The sequence below is a fragment of the Pyxicephalus adspersus genome, chromosome 9 (assembly GCF_032062135.1).
Source record: "Pyxicephalus adspersus chromosome 9, UCB_Pads_2.0, whole genome shotgun sequence".
Taxonomy (NCBI): domain Eukaryota; kingdom Metazoa; phylum Chordata; class Amphibia; order Anura; family Pyxicephalidae; genus Pyxicephalus; species Pyxicephalus adspersus.
This window is the reverse complement of record NC_092866.1, coordinates 40,350,495-40,362,729: the sequence shown is the minus strand read 5'-3', so window position 1 is coordinate 40,362,729 and position 12,235 is coordinate 40,350,495. Positions and strand designations below refer to the sequence as shown.

At 37.1% G+C, this 12,235-nt stretch overlaps 1 long non-coding RNA gene across 12 annotated transcripts in view; it reads right to left on the bottom strand.

The window, feature by feature from the left end:
• Nucleotides 1-12,235, bottom strand: part of LOC140337835 (uncharacterized) — a 46,541-nt gene that overhangs the window by 10,291 nt on the left and 24,015 nt on the right. For 9 of the 12 annotated variants that reach the window (XR_011922139.1, XR_011922136.1, XR_011922137.1 and 6 more), the window contains 2 exons: nt 11,501-11,619; nt 9,036-9,184 (listed from right to left, as the gene is read on the bottom strand). This is a non-coding gene — a long non-coding RNA (uncharacterized lncRNA). Of the gene's footprint in view, nt 1-9,035; nt 9,185-11,491; nt 11,620-12,235 lie in introns of all 12 variants that reach the window. The other 3 variants (XR_011922142.1, XR_011922144.1, XR_011922138.1) reach the window with 2 other exon arrangements.

Genomic DNA, 12,235 nt, shown 5'->3' with positions numbered 1-12,235 from the left:
GATGACATTGCTGGGATTTCAGCTGGACCAAAGTGGGGCCGTGTCTTCTGCATGTAGGCTGGTGATGGGGGCTATTTTTGCTGCCTGATAATATTTTAGTAGATTTGGGACTCCCAATTCTCCCTGTTTATTGTTTTTTTTTTTTGGGACACCCTCACTTTTTTATTGACTTAGATAAAGGAAAGTACTGCTTTCTAAAACGAGTGTAAAACTGGTATTGGTACTTGGGTAGGGAGTGTTCAAAAGTAGTACAGGAGTTAAGGGAGGAGGGTCATTTTTACCGATTTCAGGTCTTTAACACAGTTGAAGGTCATTTTTTTTTTTTTAGGGGAAGCCAGTTATCCTAACTACATGTTTTTGGAACGTGGGAAAAATGTACCCAGAAGAAAACCCACACAAACACGGGGAGAACCTGCAAACTCCATGGGGATAATGTCCTGGCCTAGATTTGAACCTGGGACCTAGTGCTGCAAAGGCCAGAGAGCTTACCTCTGAGCCACCATGCATTTAAGGCAGTGACATTGCTATTAGCAATTTGTAACACAGAGCTAAAAAAAGTGTTTAGTAAATCTGCCTTTTCTTTATCCCCAGTTACTAACCTCAAGACATCCTGTAGGGGTCTAAATGCTCAGAAAGACCTGGTCTTTTTGCTATTTATTAAACAATGATATTTGCCTTACTTTATTTTGCAACCTGTCTTTCATTTGAAGTTTGGCACATTTGATTTACTTTTTACATCTTTTGTTATATAATTTACCAATTATGAAGGTGATCCTTGATTTTTACATTTTTGGAATGCCCTTATTCTTAATTCTTATTCTTTATGACTTTTTTAACATTTACCATCAACCCTTTTGCTGTACCTGTAGTGCCATTACTCCAGTCAATGTCAGTGTAGTCAAAATCACCCATCACTACCACTGTTCCAACTTTCCTGTAGTTTACCCCAGGGGAGTTTTAGTTCTACTCTGTTATCCATAGCATAAAACATTTTTGGTGTAGTGTCAGAGTCATCCAATGCATATCAGGCTTTGCTGCCTCAAAATAGTTTACTTTTATTTTAATATGGGACTGACTACTGCCAGTCAAAGAGGGCAGTCCAGAAGGAATTATATAAATCCACCCCACTAAGGACAGCACTCTGCATTGTGCACTACCTTCCCTCACCTCTAGTCCTTGACAGCCAAATAAAGGCCAATTTCATACTTTTTGATTTTTTTTAAATAAACTATTCATTATTCCATGTAATGTTCTATAGTACAAAAATACTAAAAACATGTACAGATCCTGACTGGATTTGGGGACCCCAGCTATACAATATTAATGCTCATTTCATGTGTTTTTGTGTGTGTATATATATATATATATATATATATATATATATATATATATATATTTAGAAGCCACACAATGTTAAAGAACATTCCGTGAAAAGAATCAAATTACCATAAATTGCAATATAGCACATTACTGTAAGGAACTTACCTGTCCAGCGAGCCCGCGGCGTCCCTGGGGATCCCAGCCGCAGAGGGAGACGCTGCCGCAGAGGGAGATGCCCTGACCTCGGATTGTTCCTGACCTGCCTTTGCCTTACCCTCCTGTACTACGCTTATCGGACTTATCATCTGTAATTAACCCTTGTCTTGTTTTATGACGATAATAAAACTTGATAAAAGGATTCTTGGAGTTGGCTGTGGTTTGTGTGCCCAGGTGCATTACAGTTACATTCAGCATAGATGGGCACATCCTAGTTCAATCTGCATTTTTTTTTTTTGGAACCAGCACACTCCTAGCAGTCACCCCAGGGATACCTTTATTATCAGGACTGTAACCCTCCTTAAGATCTATTTTTACACGTCCTAAACACCAAAGCAATGATGCAACACTCTACATATATCCCCTGATGAAGCCAATCTGCGAAACACGTCGGGTTTGAGATGGTTGTGTACATGTTGGAAACAATTTAACTGTTCTTGTATAGCTACCAGGCACTATCTCTAAGATTGAACTTGGATGTGCCCATCAATGCTAAATGTAACATGCTGTATTGCAATTTATGGAAATTTGTTTCTTTTCACACATTATTGTGGGATGTTCTGTATCATTGTGTGACTTCTAAATATATATTCAAATTTTTTGCTGACAAACCCCAGGCTTTTCTGTCCTTCTTACAATTTATATCCTACATACTGGGATTGGCACTTCAATGAACTATCCAGGGAAAGGGTAAATGTGCCACTACTACATTTACAAAGGTATTAATTATAATTAATATTATTATTATTATTAATAACAATAATAACATTAATAATACAAATAAACTGTATTTATTTAGCACCAATATATACTTATAATCAATCTCTGAGTCTTTTGTATTTTGGCAAGGAGACCTTGCTCTATGGCAGATAATTATTTGTTTCTTCACCAGTGGTAAAAGATGCAGACATTGGACAATGGGGTCTAAATGGAATTTATATGCTTCTATGCTTCTGCTGAGTTTAACTAATAAATTAAACAAATAAGGATTTGAAAACAACAAGATTTTAGCCTATTTAAAAAAACAAAAACCTTTTTTTTTCTGAAAAGCCACAAAAAAACACTTCCTAATTTCTGGTCACACTGCCAGAATTGAAACTTTGCCCTGTCTCTGTGTTTCGATTTCTTAGATGCCTTTTTTACATTTGTCATGTTTGTAGTAAAATGTGTCCTCCTCTCTAAAGCTTCTTATCATAAATTAGTTTGACTGCAATCTGGCACTTTAAATATATTATTGCATTACTAAAATCATAAGTGGTTACAGAAGACCCACAATTATTAAACATCCTCCATGCAGCCAGGAACATTGTATAATTTTGCAAGGCCTTTGAATTACTTTTTATTAAAGTAAACACCTGAAAAGGCTTGTTTAGTTTGTAAAGGAAGTATTTAGCTTGCTTAGATTTCCGTCAGCACCTACACACAGCTACAGTGACAGGTTATATGGGTGCTGAAAAACCTGAAATTCAGGGAGTGCCAACCAATCAGTAAACACAAATCATGTCTTTTTGTCAGCACATGAAGTCTTTTAATAAGGTTATGAATAGGTACTACAGCTGTTGCATGGAGGAATTTATGTTGTAGATGACAGGGGTTGTAATATAGTTAAAGTGGAACTAAAGTCCGACTTTTAATATGGGTGATTCAGGCAGGTGGTAATTGCAGAAAGTGACAGGCAATGTATCTTCTGCAATAACTGCTCTTAATTGCCTGTTCACTACCAACCTGGGAACCCTGGCAATCCTGGATTCCCTTGTGCATAGGAGGTATGTTATCCGGGCGTGGCCAATCAAGATGGCTGAAGCTTGTCTTTAAAGATGGTGATGTCTTGCAATGGAACAGAGATAAGGTAGTAAATGCAAGATTAGTTCCGCTTTAAAGTGTATTACACAGTTTTGGTCTACTGAAAAGCATATTTAGAATCTTCTCAAAACATGGATCTATGTATTAAATTGTGTATTAGATATATATAGGCTCAGAACAGTTATGTGATTGAATCACTTGCACCTCTCACATGCACTTTTTCCCAATTAGAGGATAACTTTGCAGTGAAAGGAAGATAAGGCTCTAACAACACAACTTTAAATTGAGCTAAAAACTAGATAGGACAACTACACAGCACATAATCCTGTGTCTCTCCAAATATAGTAAAACTCAGTGACTTTATAAAATGGAAGAGACCTATTGACCTAGTATAGCAGCAATGTTTCCTCAAAACCGTTGGCAGTTAGTTCACTAATTTTACTTCTAGATTTGGCCCTTAAAATCTTTATGTTGGTCTAGTTCTCTCTGTGCTGTATATGTAAAAGCAGGGCATCCAGAAACTGGGCTCACAGAGGCCTAATACAGGAAACATTCTGTCCAGTCCACATATAGCAAATCTCAGTTACGTGGAGATATTTATGCAATTTTGCAAGTTCAATCCCATTGTCGGAGAGTCATTTGGGAGGTTTTAAAATATCATCATTGCAGCTAAATACTATACTAATATCTTGTGCAAGTACATATGTTTCTATGTCAGGAGAATGACGCCGCTTGGATGGGTAGTGGGTGGGTTGTGTCTCTGGAGGTGAACAGGTTATGGCATCATGAGGTCACTCTGAGGCACTTTCTTCCCTTTTGAGTGACACACGGCTCCCCACGCATGCGCAGTCCGGAGTCTGTGCATTTAGTGGTCCGTGAGCTCCAAAAAGTTGAGGACCACTGTTTCAAGTGGAAACAGAAACAATAGAAACAGAGGGAAAATTTGGACTAAAGTTCAGCTTTATTTATTTTCTCCTGTGCATAGAATGGTGGTGCTGATGTAAAATATGAAGATGATATTAACACCATTTTAAATGTAACACGCTGGCTCTATTTTGCTATGAATCAACCACCAGACAAAAAAAATGTGACTAATAAAGCATTTTGACCCAGGGACCTGGTTATGGCCAAAAAGCTGGGAGCTATTATTTTTTAAGCAATTGTGTTAAAAAAAAGTTTTAACCTCCCTGGTGGTCTAAATATTATGTATTTTTAAATATAATCAGGGAAGGATAGAGACAGACAGGCTTTTATAGGCAATGTGATATTTGGAGGATGGCTGCGGACGTCCTGCCCGTTTAGTCACATTTACCCCTGAACCACCCATAGCTTGGGAACACATAGGATATTATCTTCAGTTTATCAAACTTACCACAATCGCTTATTCATAACTGGAAGCATTGGTTGAAATTTACTGCAAATATTCAAAGAACCAAAATACCTTACTTTTTTGGATACTAACCCATATTATATTGATTTTAAACTACCCAATAGCCACAGTGTGCCTAAGACATTGGGATACTGAATATTATGACATTATAAAAGATCTCACTTCCTGATACATTTTGATAATATATGAATATATCCTCAATCTCTACAATATTCAGAATATTGATCCTATTCCAGTTTACTCATCTTGGAATCTTCTTTATGCACTTTCTTTGCTTGGTCCCGCCTCCCAGTCACATGATCCCGCCCCCCAGCCGATATGTGTGTCCCCTGGCCTTGCAGTCCCAATGTTCACACCCTGGGGACCCAGATGCTGGCTAGGAATCGCCAGGCTACACAGATGCAGACCGGACATCGCCAGGGGAAGCAGATGCTGGGCATCGCTAGAGGACACCATGGGCACATGGGGATAAGGTAAGATTAAAAAATTACCTTGCAATTCAATCCCAGGTGTGGCTTGGGGTTACCGCATTTAGTACTGAAAATTAACCCCAAGCCACACTTGGGAATAGGGCCAGGTAGGTTAACGGCTCTTGAGTGTCTTGGAGAAAGGCCAATTTAAACCTATATTTGAAGACCTTTAACCAATACCTGCAAGCCTGTAAAACTTCTATTCAGTGTTCTCCCTAGGCAATTTTTGCAGGGCTGATTCCCCGGCATTTTTCAGTTCCTGCCTGGCTCGCTGTCATTAGACAACTGTTCAGGCCTAGACTTTGTGCAGAGAGAGCTGTCAGTAGAGTTTGGGTAACTTGCCAGCTCTGCTTGAAAGACAGGGAGATTTATATTTTGTAGCTTTTTGAAAGTTTTATATTTTTCTCTCCTACGCCTCAGCCAGCAGTACTGTACGCTTGCACTGCAGACCTGATTTCTAAAGAACCAGTGTTTGCAGATTTCACAGTGAGCAGCTGGTAACTGCCGCTCCCATTCAAAAAACATTAGCAGTTTTTTAAAGATGCTTAAATGCCTAAAACTTATTGCAGAAAGTAAATAACATTGAAAAAAAAATGGTTTAGTTTACTGCTGTTTTCATGCGTAGTAGGAAGCAGCATTTCTGAACATTTTTTCAGATGCTACATACTACATATTTTAAGGGGACTTTACTGCCCCAGCCAACTACATAATTTTGAATTGGAATCGCATGTCAGCACTATGAAAGTTTTTCTATGAGCCTAGGTTTTTTCTGTTTAAAAAGGTTTCAATTAAAAAGTATCCTTTGCTAGACTTGCAGCCATTTGCAAATGCCTGAAAAAGTTTAGCAGTTACTGCCTGTTACCACTCCTGGGCATCTAGTGGTTGCCAGTAAGCCCTTGGAAGCAGTAAACAACTAATGTGTACTAAATTATTGAAATACATTGATCACACGATTACAGCACTACAAGTGATTATATTCTTTACAAACATGTCACACTAGGAAGCTGGGTCACAATACACGGGCACTGGACATTTGGGCATAATCCAAAGGAGATGAAAAATGGGGCATACTAAGTGGGAGGGCATTCCAGTTACATTAAAACAAGAAGCAATAGAAAGCCGAGACCGTTACAGAGTTTACTGGACAACTGTAACAAACAATTGGTGTTGCCATGTTTACTTTTTCGACCACCTGGCTACAGTTTCCCCCATCTGGCTGAAAATTTTGGGTGAGAATACTGCTATTGTCAGGATGATGATATCTAGGAACTTGGTAAAGGACCACCTACAGGAGTATCCACTATAAAGTAATGTCAATATTAATATTAATAATAATATTATTATTATTAATAATAATAATAATAATAATAATAAACAGTATTTTTATAGCACCAACATAATATGCAGTGCTGTACATTTATGCAAAATGTTGGAAGCCATAAAACTTTTGGGTCCTTTGGTGTAGAAAAATGTGGAACCTGTATTTAAAGATCTTTACCCATCATCTACAACCCTTAAACCTATCTTCTATATAGGGAGGATATATTAGGATGTAGTAAAGGACCACCTAAAAGAGAATATCAAAAGTTTTTTATGAGGCTGTAGGAAAAAAAGAGTGACTATATATATATATATATATATATATATATTATACACATTCACCATTGTTCCTCACAGAAAGCAATTGTTTTCAGTTAGGATATATAGGCCTAGAAAGGACAGTAACACAAAGTATAATGTAACAGCTTTTAGTGAGCCAGGATGATGCCCAAAATGAATATCTACCCAGAGTCCTAAATCAATTTACAATGGCTTCATCATAACAGTGATTTATGTAACATAACAAAGTTGCTAAATTAGTAAAACATTCCTACCTTGGTATATCATCTAATGTCTACCAGGCAAATCAGACCATTGGGGCGTGAAAACCCTACTGGTTTCACCAAAACATGCTACCTGCCTCAGGGTACGCCAGCGTGTTGATGCGAAACTGAAAGGGTTTGTTTTGTGTTCAACTCTGGTAATGTAATATAAAATACCCAAAGGTGGGAACACCTGGATTATGTTATTTCGAGATCATCCATCTATGAATGTGACAAAATACAGGACAACTAAACAGAGAAGGGTTTTTACTCAAGGGCTCAGGATGATGGGATCAACAGAGGAGTATATGATGTAGATCAAAACTGAGGCTGCATAATCAATTTCCTTCATAACATGCTTGTTATACTGGCCATTTTACCAGCATCTAGAATACCCGCACCTCTTGTATAACCAGTATTTAGAGCAGCCTGAATATAGTTTAGTTTTGGGTTTCAAAAAAATAAACACATCACATACTACCTATATTCATTCATACACATATATGCTCTACGAAGCCAATGATTTATGTCAACAGTAATTTCACTGAATATTGAGCAGCAGCAGAATCAACAGGCAAAACTTTAAACAATACATGTTTTAACTCTTGGGAATTGTTATTGTTATTCCTTTAAAAACAGTTAAACTTTAACATGAACATGTCAAGAAACTGCTATTGTAGAACAATTGCTTGGTAGTGTTGTTGATCCTCTACTTAACTACTTATCTGCACACTTTATCTGCGTCAGTTAAAAAAAAAATAGTTGGCAACTAAGCTATAAAGCTAGTAGCTAGCATTTGCAACATTATTATTGGTAGCCAAAAGGAGAAATAAAACATATTTTATAATGATCATAATAAAAAGTTTCACTTTAGTCATAATATCCTATTAATCATACATGAGCCACTGACATTTTTTCCCAATGTATTCTAAACTGTATTGGTATTTTAGGAACTATCAGGATTTATGAGTAATTAAAGACAGGTCAGATGCTTGTTTTAGAAGGAACATTGCGTATTCCTTTCTGTAATAAAGCCCTGCATAATCAAACGTTTTTTGAAGTGGATCTTTAGTGTCGCTTTGGAGGCAGGTTGTATATAGAAACAATTGTTTTGTATGTAAACTCTAACAACAAATCTCTTGTTTGTTCTTTTATGGTCTTTTTAATGTATCATTGAAACTGCTTTGTTATATCTTTTCGATAGGTGCAAAAATACCTGTTAGTTTTGCCAGCTGGACTCGAGGAGAGACATTTAGGATCATACTACATAATTTTCTATAATTTTGGAATCAGGACCTAGGTTGTAGGAAATCCATCTCTTTTTATTACTCCCATCTGATAAATTCTTAGTCAATTCTAAACTGAATACTATTGGAGCATTCCTGCACTGATCACAAACATTTTTGTTGGTTGGTTTGATCAGGAATGATTCCATTCCCAGTCCAGAGATATGTAGGCTGCCAACAATAGTAGTTTTCAAAATGTATTCACTGAAACATATTCCTGATGAAGCAGATCAGCTCTGCGAAACGCATAGAGGAAATGTTAGAATATCCCTAATTTGGGTACGAATGGTTGATTTACTATCTACAAAGTAGTAGTGCTTTATTATTGAGAACTGGAGTCTGCTATTTTGAATAGTATTTGGCATATAAAAATGTTTTTATCTGTAATTGGAATTTTATTTTAATATGTGAAATTAACATGCTTTTAAGAAATTGCTGGTATCCCACAGTACCTTAAAAAAAACTCTATTTACATAATCCCTGTGTTTCACATTAAGAGATTATGGTTATTCTCTGTACTTGATTTAGGCTTGGGATGTGGTACTCTTACTTTTAATTTTTCGAACTAGGGGTCAACCTAAATGTCTAAGTTAAAAAAAAACTTTCTTTAATACATCAAAAAAGTAAGCAGTTCTGACAATACATGAAAGAAATGAAAAAAATTTATAATGCAGTAAAACAAACTTACATGTTTGTTTGCATTTCTTTGCAATTTTTTTGATAATGTACACTGAGCTGTATACAATCCTGGTATACCTTGCTGTTGGGAATCAACTCCATTGGGCATGTGTGGGAGTTACGTCATTCTAGTCATCAAGATGGTCGAAGGTCCTAAAACTGGAAGAGGATCAGGATGTCAGTGCTGGAGAAGGAGTGAGAAAATGTGCATTTAGTTAACAATTTATCAGATGACAAATTCTGGCAGAATCCATACCAGTTTGTTTTTCTTTGCTCCTGTTGAATAGATATATCAATAGTATATTTAACAGTAAAAAAGAAATGTTTACCGATAGTGAATCAGGAAAAACAATACACGGTGAGATGATCTAGAGCAGGGGTCTGCAAACTCCAGTCTTTAGGCCAGATAGGGCCTAGCCGGTAGTTTGTTCCGGCCTAACGACCCCTTACCAATTCGGCCTAATGCCGGCTGGTAACGTGCGGCTCCGTAGCCGCGTGTTGCCAGCTGGGATTAGGCCAGAACAAACTGCCGAAGCTGTGGAGCCTCTTCTTGCTGTGGCTCCGTTCCCTATTTACTGTGGCCGGCACGGTAAATAGGGAACATTTTCCTGTACTCCGCAATGCATAAGGAGGAGAGGGATTTAACTTCAGGGGGCGTTGGTGGGGGGGCAGAGCTATTAGAGCAGGTCCGGCCTAATGTGCTCCTGCCAACCCCATAAATGGCTACATTTGCAGACCTCTGATCTAGAGAGTTAATTTGGAATATAAGGTAAAAAGTAAAAGATTAAGCCATAGAGCAAAGCAAAGCCTGTTTAAGCTGATATTCTTAACAGATGCCAAGTGGGGCCCAAAATAGATATATTGTTCTTGTTTCAATAAATCAACATCAAAGAATCAACGTGACTTACATCCAAATGCACCACAACTAATGGATACATAACTCTTACTATTATGTCAACCGACTCCACCAAGACTGGATGATAACAGCCATCATCACAAACACAAACTCTATGAATATCTAGAACAGACACTGGCAGAATCAGGGTGCCCTCAAACCACTCTAAAAAGAGAGTCATCCATTAGCTAAAGCATATTTTTAACCCAAACCAATAGTTAAATCAATAGAATGGATATAATAATTAATTTTCTTCATCAATAGGCTTTTAAGAAGTGAACAGGTATGTTCAGGCATTTTTGGGTTTGGTAAAAAATAATGAGTAAAATAAACTACTTGTGATACCATTTTTGTATAGTGCGTTAGTACCATATCTTAAAGTTATGACATTAAGTAGTTAGGAAAATACAGACTAATTTTTCCCACTTAAAAAAGCACTTGCTGCAAGAGCAATTTTACTTTCATTCTGCCACTTTGGAGATCCCCATTCAATCTTCTGAAATTGAAAAGTATCTATCACTGACATTAAAAGCAAAAAGTTTCCAAAATCAAAATGCCCCTTTATGCATCCTTTAAAAAGTGTGGATTGTTTTTGTTTGCATATAATTAGACAAAAGTGCCATTTTAGGGCTTGTGCAGAAACAGGGATTAGACATTCGAACTGTGTGCAAATTGTGGCCAAATATACATATTTGTAAGGTGTTCCTTTGGACAATAAGAACCAGGTTGAGGGAAGCTCTAAATTTTGTCCCAGGATACTGATCACTGTCACACTTTTTATTTATTACACATTACTCCACTCTGGAGTAGGTTATACATTCTGAAAAGCTCCACTTTGCTGTATATTCTTTACAGACTATACACAGCTCTGGAAACTCTGCTGTACATACTGAATGTCAAACTATGTCATTCTGTACATGGGGCTGCATGTTCTATAAGTCTATATATTTACCTCCGCACAACCTGAAATATGTGTTATACTCCACACAACATACTATGCTGTGTTTTATATTCCCCAAAGTTATTTAGCTGCATATTGCTCTCTCTGAACTTTGTGCTACACTTGTGTTACACTCGGTACACTATGGTGTACATTATACACATTACACTGTTATCCTCTGTACATTGTGCTGTACATTATACTCCACATTGTGCCACACTGTTCACTCTGCTGTATGTTTTGTACTCCACAATGCACCATCATTGGTGGGAAATGTTGCTATGTAGTAACTTTGCTTATGCTTTGGACAAGAATTCAGCAAAAAGAAAAAAATACCTTAGATTGAATTATATAGCTTAATAATTATTAAATGGTTCTTACTGGCCCAGGGTGTTTACTAAGTCTGTAATGTCACCTGGTATGGCTCAAATGAAAAGGGAGCAACCCATTCCATAATAAAGTGTGGCAAAAATATACCATATGGCAAAATAAAGCCATATACCAGTGAGGTTTGTTTTGTGTCTCCTCATTTAAGACAGTTCTCACTGACATAAAACTGTTCTGCCACAACAAAATGGTCATCTCTACATTTTAAATCCTACCAATCACACATGTTTAAACTAAGTCCTACATTTGCCACCTGAGCTGGCCAGTCCCCTGTTGTCTTCTTCTGGCCCATTCACAAAGACATTGCCACAGGGAGCCAATGGGAAGTGTCCACATCAGGCATATAGGGTTGTAGTGACCCATGGAAGGACCCTACCAGGAAGTAAACAGAGAAAGACATAAAGCCTGGAGTGTCACATGACAATAACTTTAAGAACTAAAAATGGGAATTAGAGTTAGGCCATCAATGAAAAGGGTTTTTTTCTTCCTGGCAGTTATTATAGAAGAAGGTGTCAGAGCGATGTCATGTCCCTGTGTCCAGAAATAAGTACATATGCTAGCTGTGTGTGTAAAAACACATTTATTTTTTTTTCTAAGTAATACTGGATTAAATGGAATACTCAAAATATTTGCCTGGAGTTGCACTTCAGGCCTGTATACCCATTATGGACCAAAGCAATTTTTACATTTACACTATGGAGCCGATCATTTTGTCATTAGGTAAATTAACAGTAAGTGATACATACACGTTTTTAAACAAAGACAAACTAGGAATGCTTTTGGCAATATTGCCAAAAATGATTTGATTTGTTATATACTCTATAAACAACAAGACATAAAAATGAGGAAATGTTTTATGTTTTCCAGTGTAGAAGGTGCTCAGTTTGATATTATTCCTAATGCAAAAAAATGAATCCTAAAAATAACGGTTTGGTTTCTACACATATGGATACCTGTATATACATAAATTGTAATTACAACGGTGATG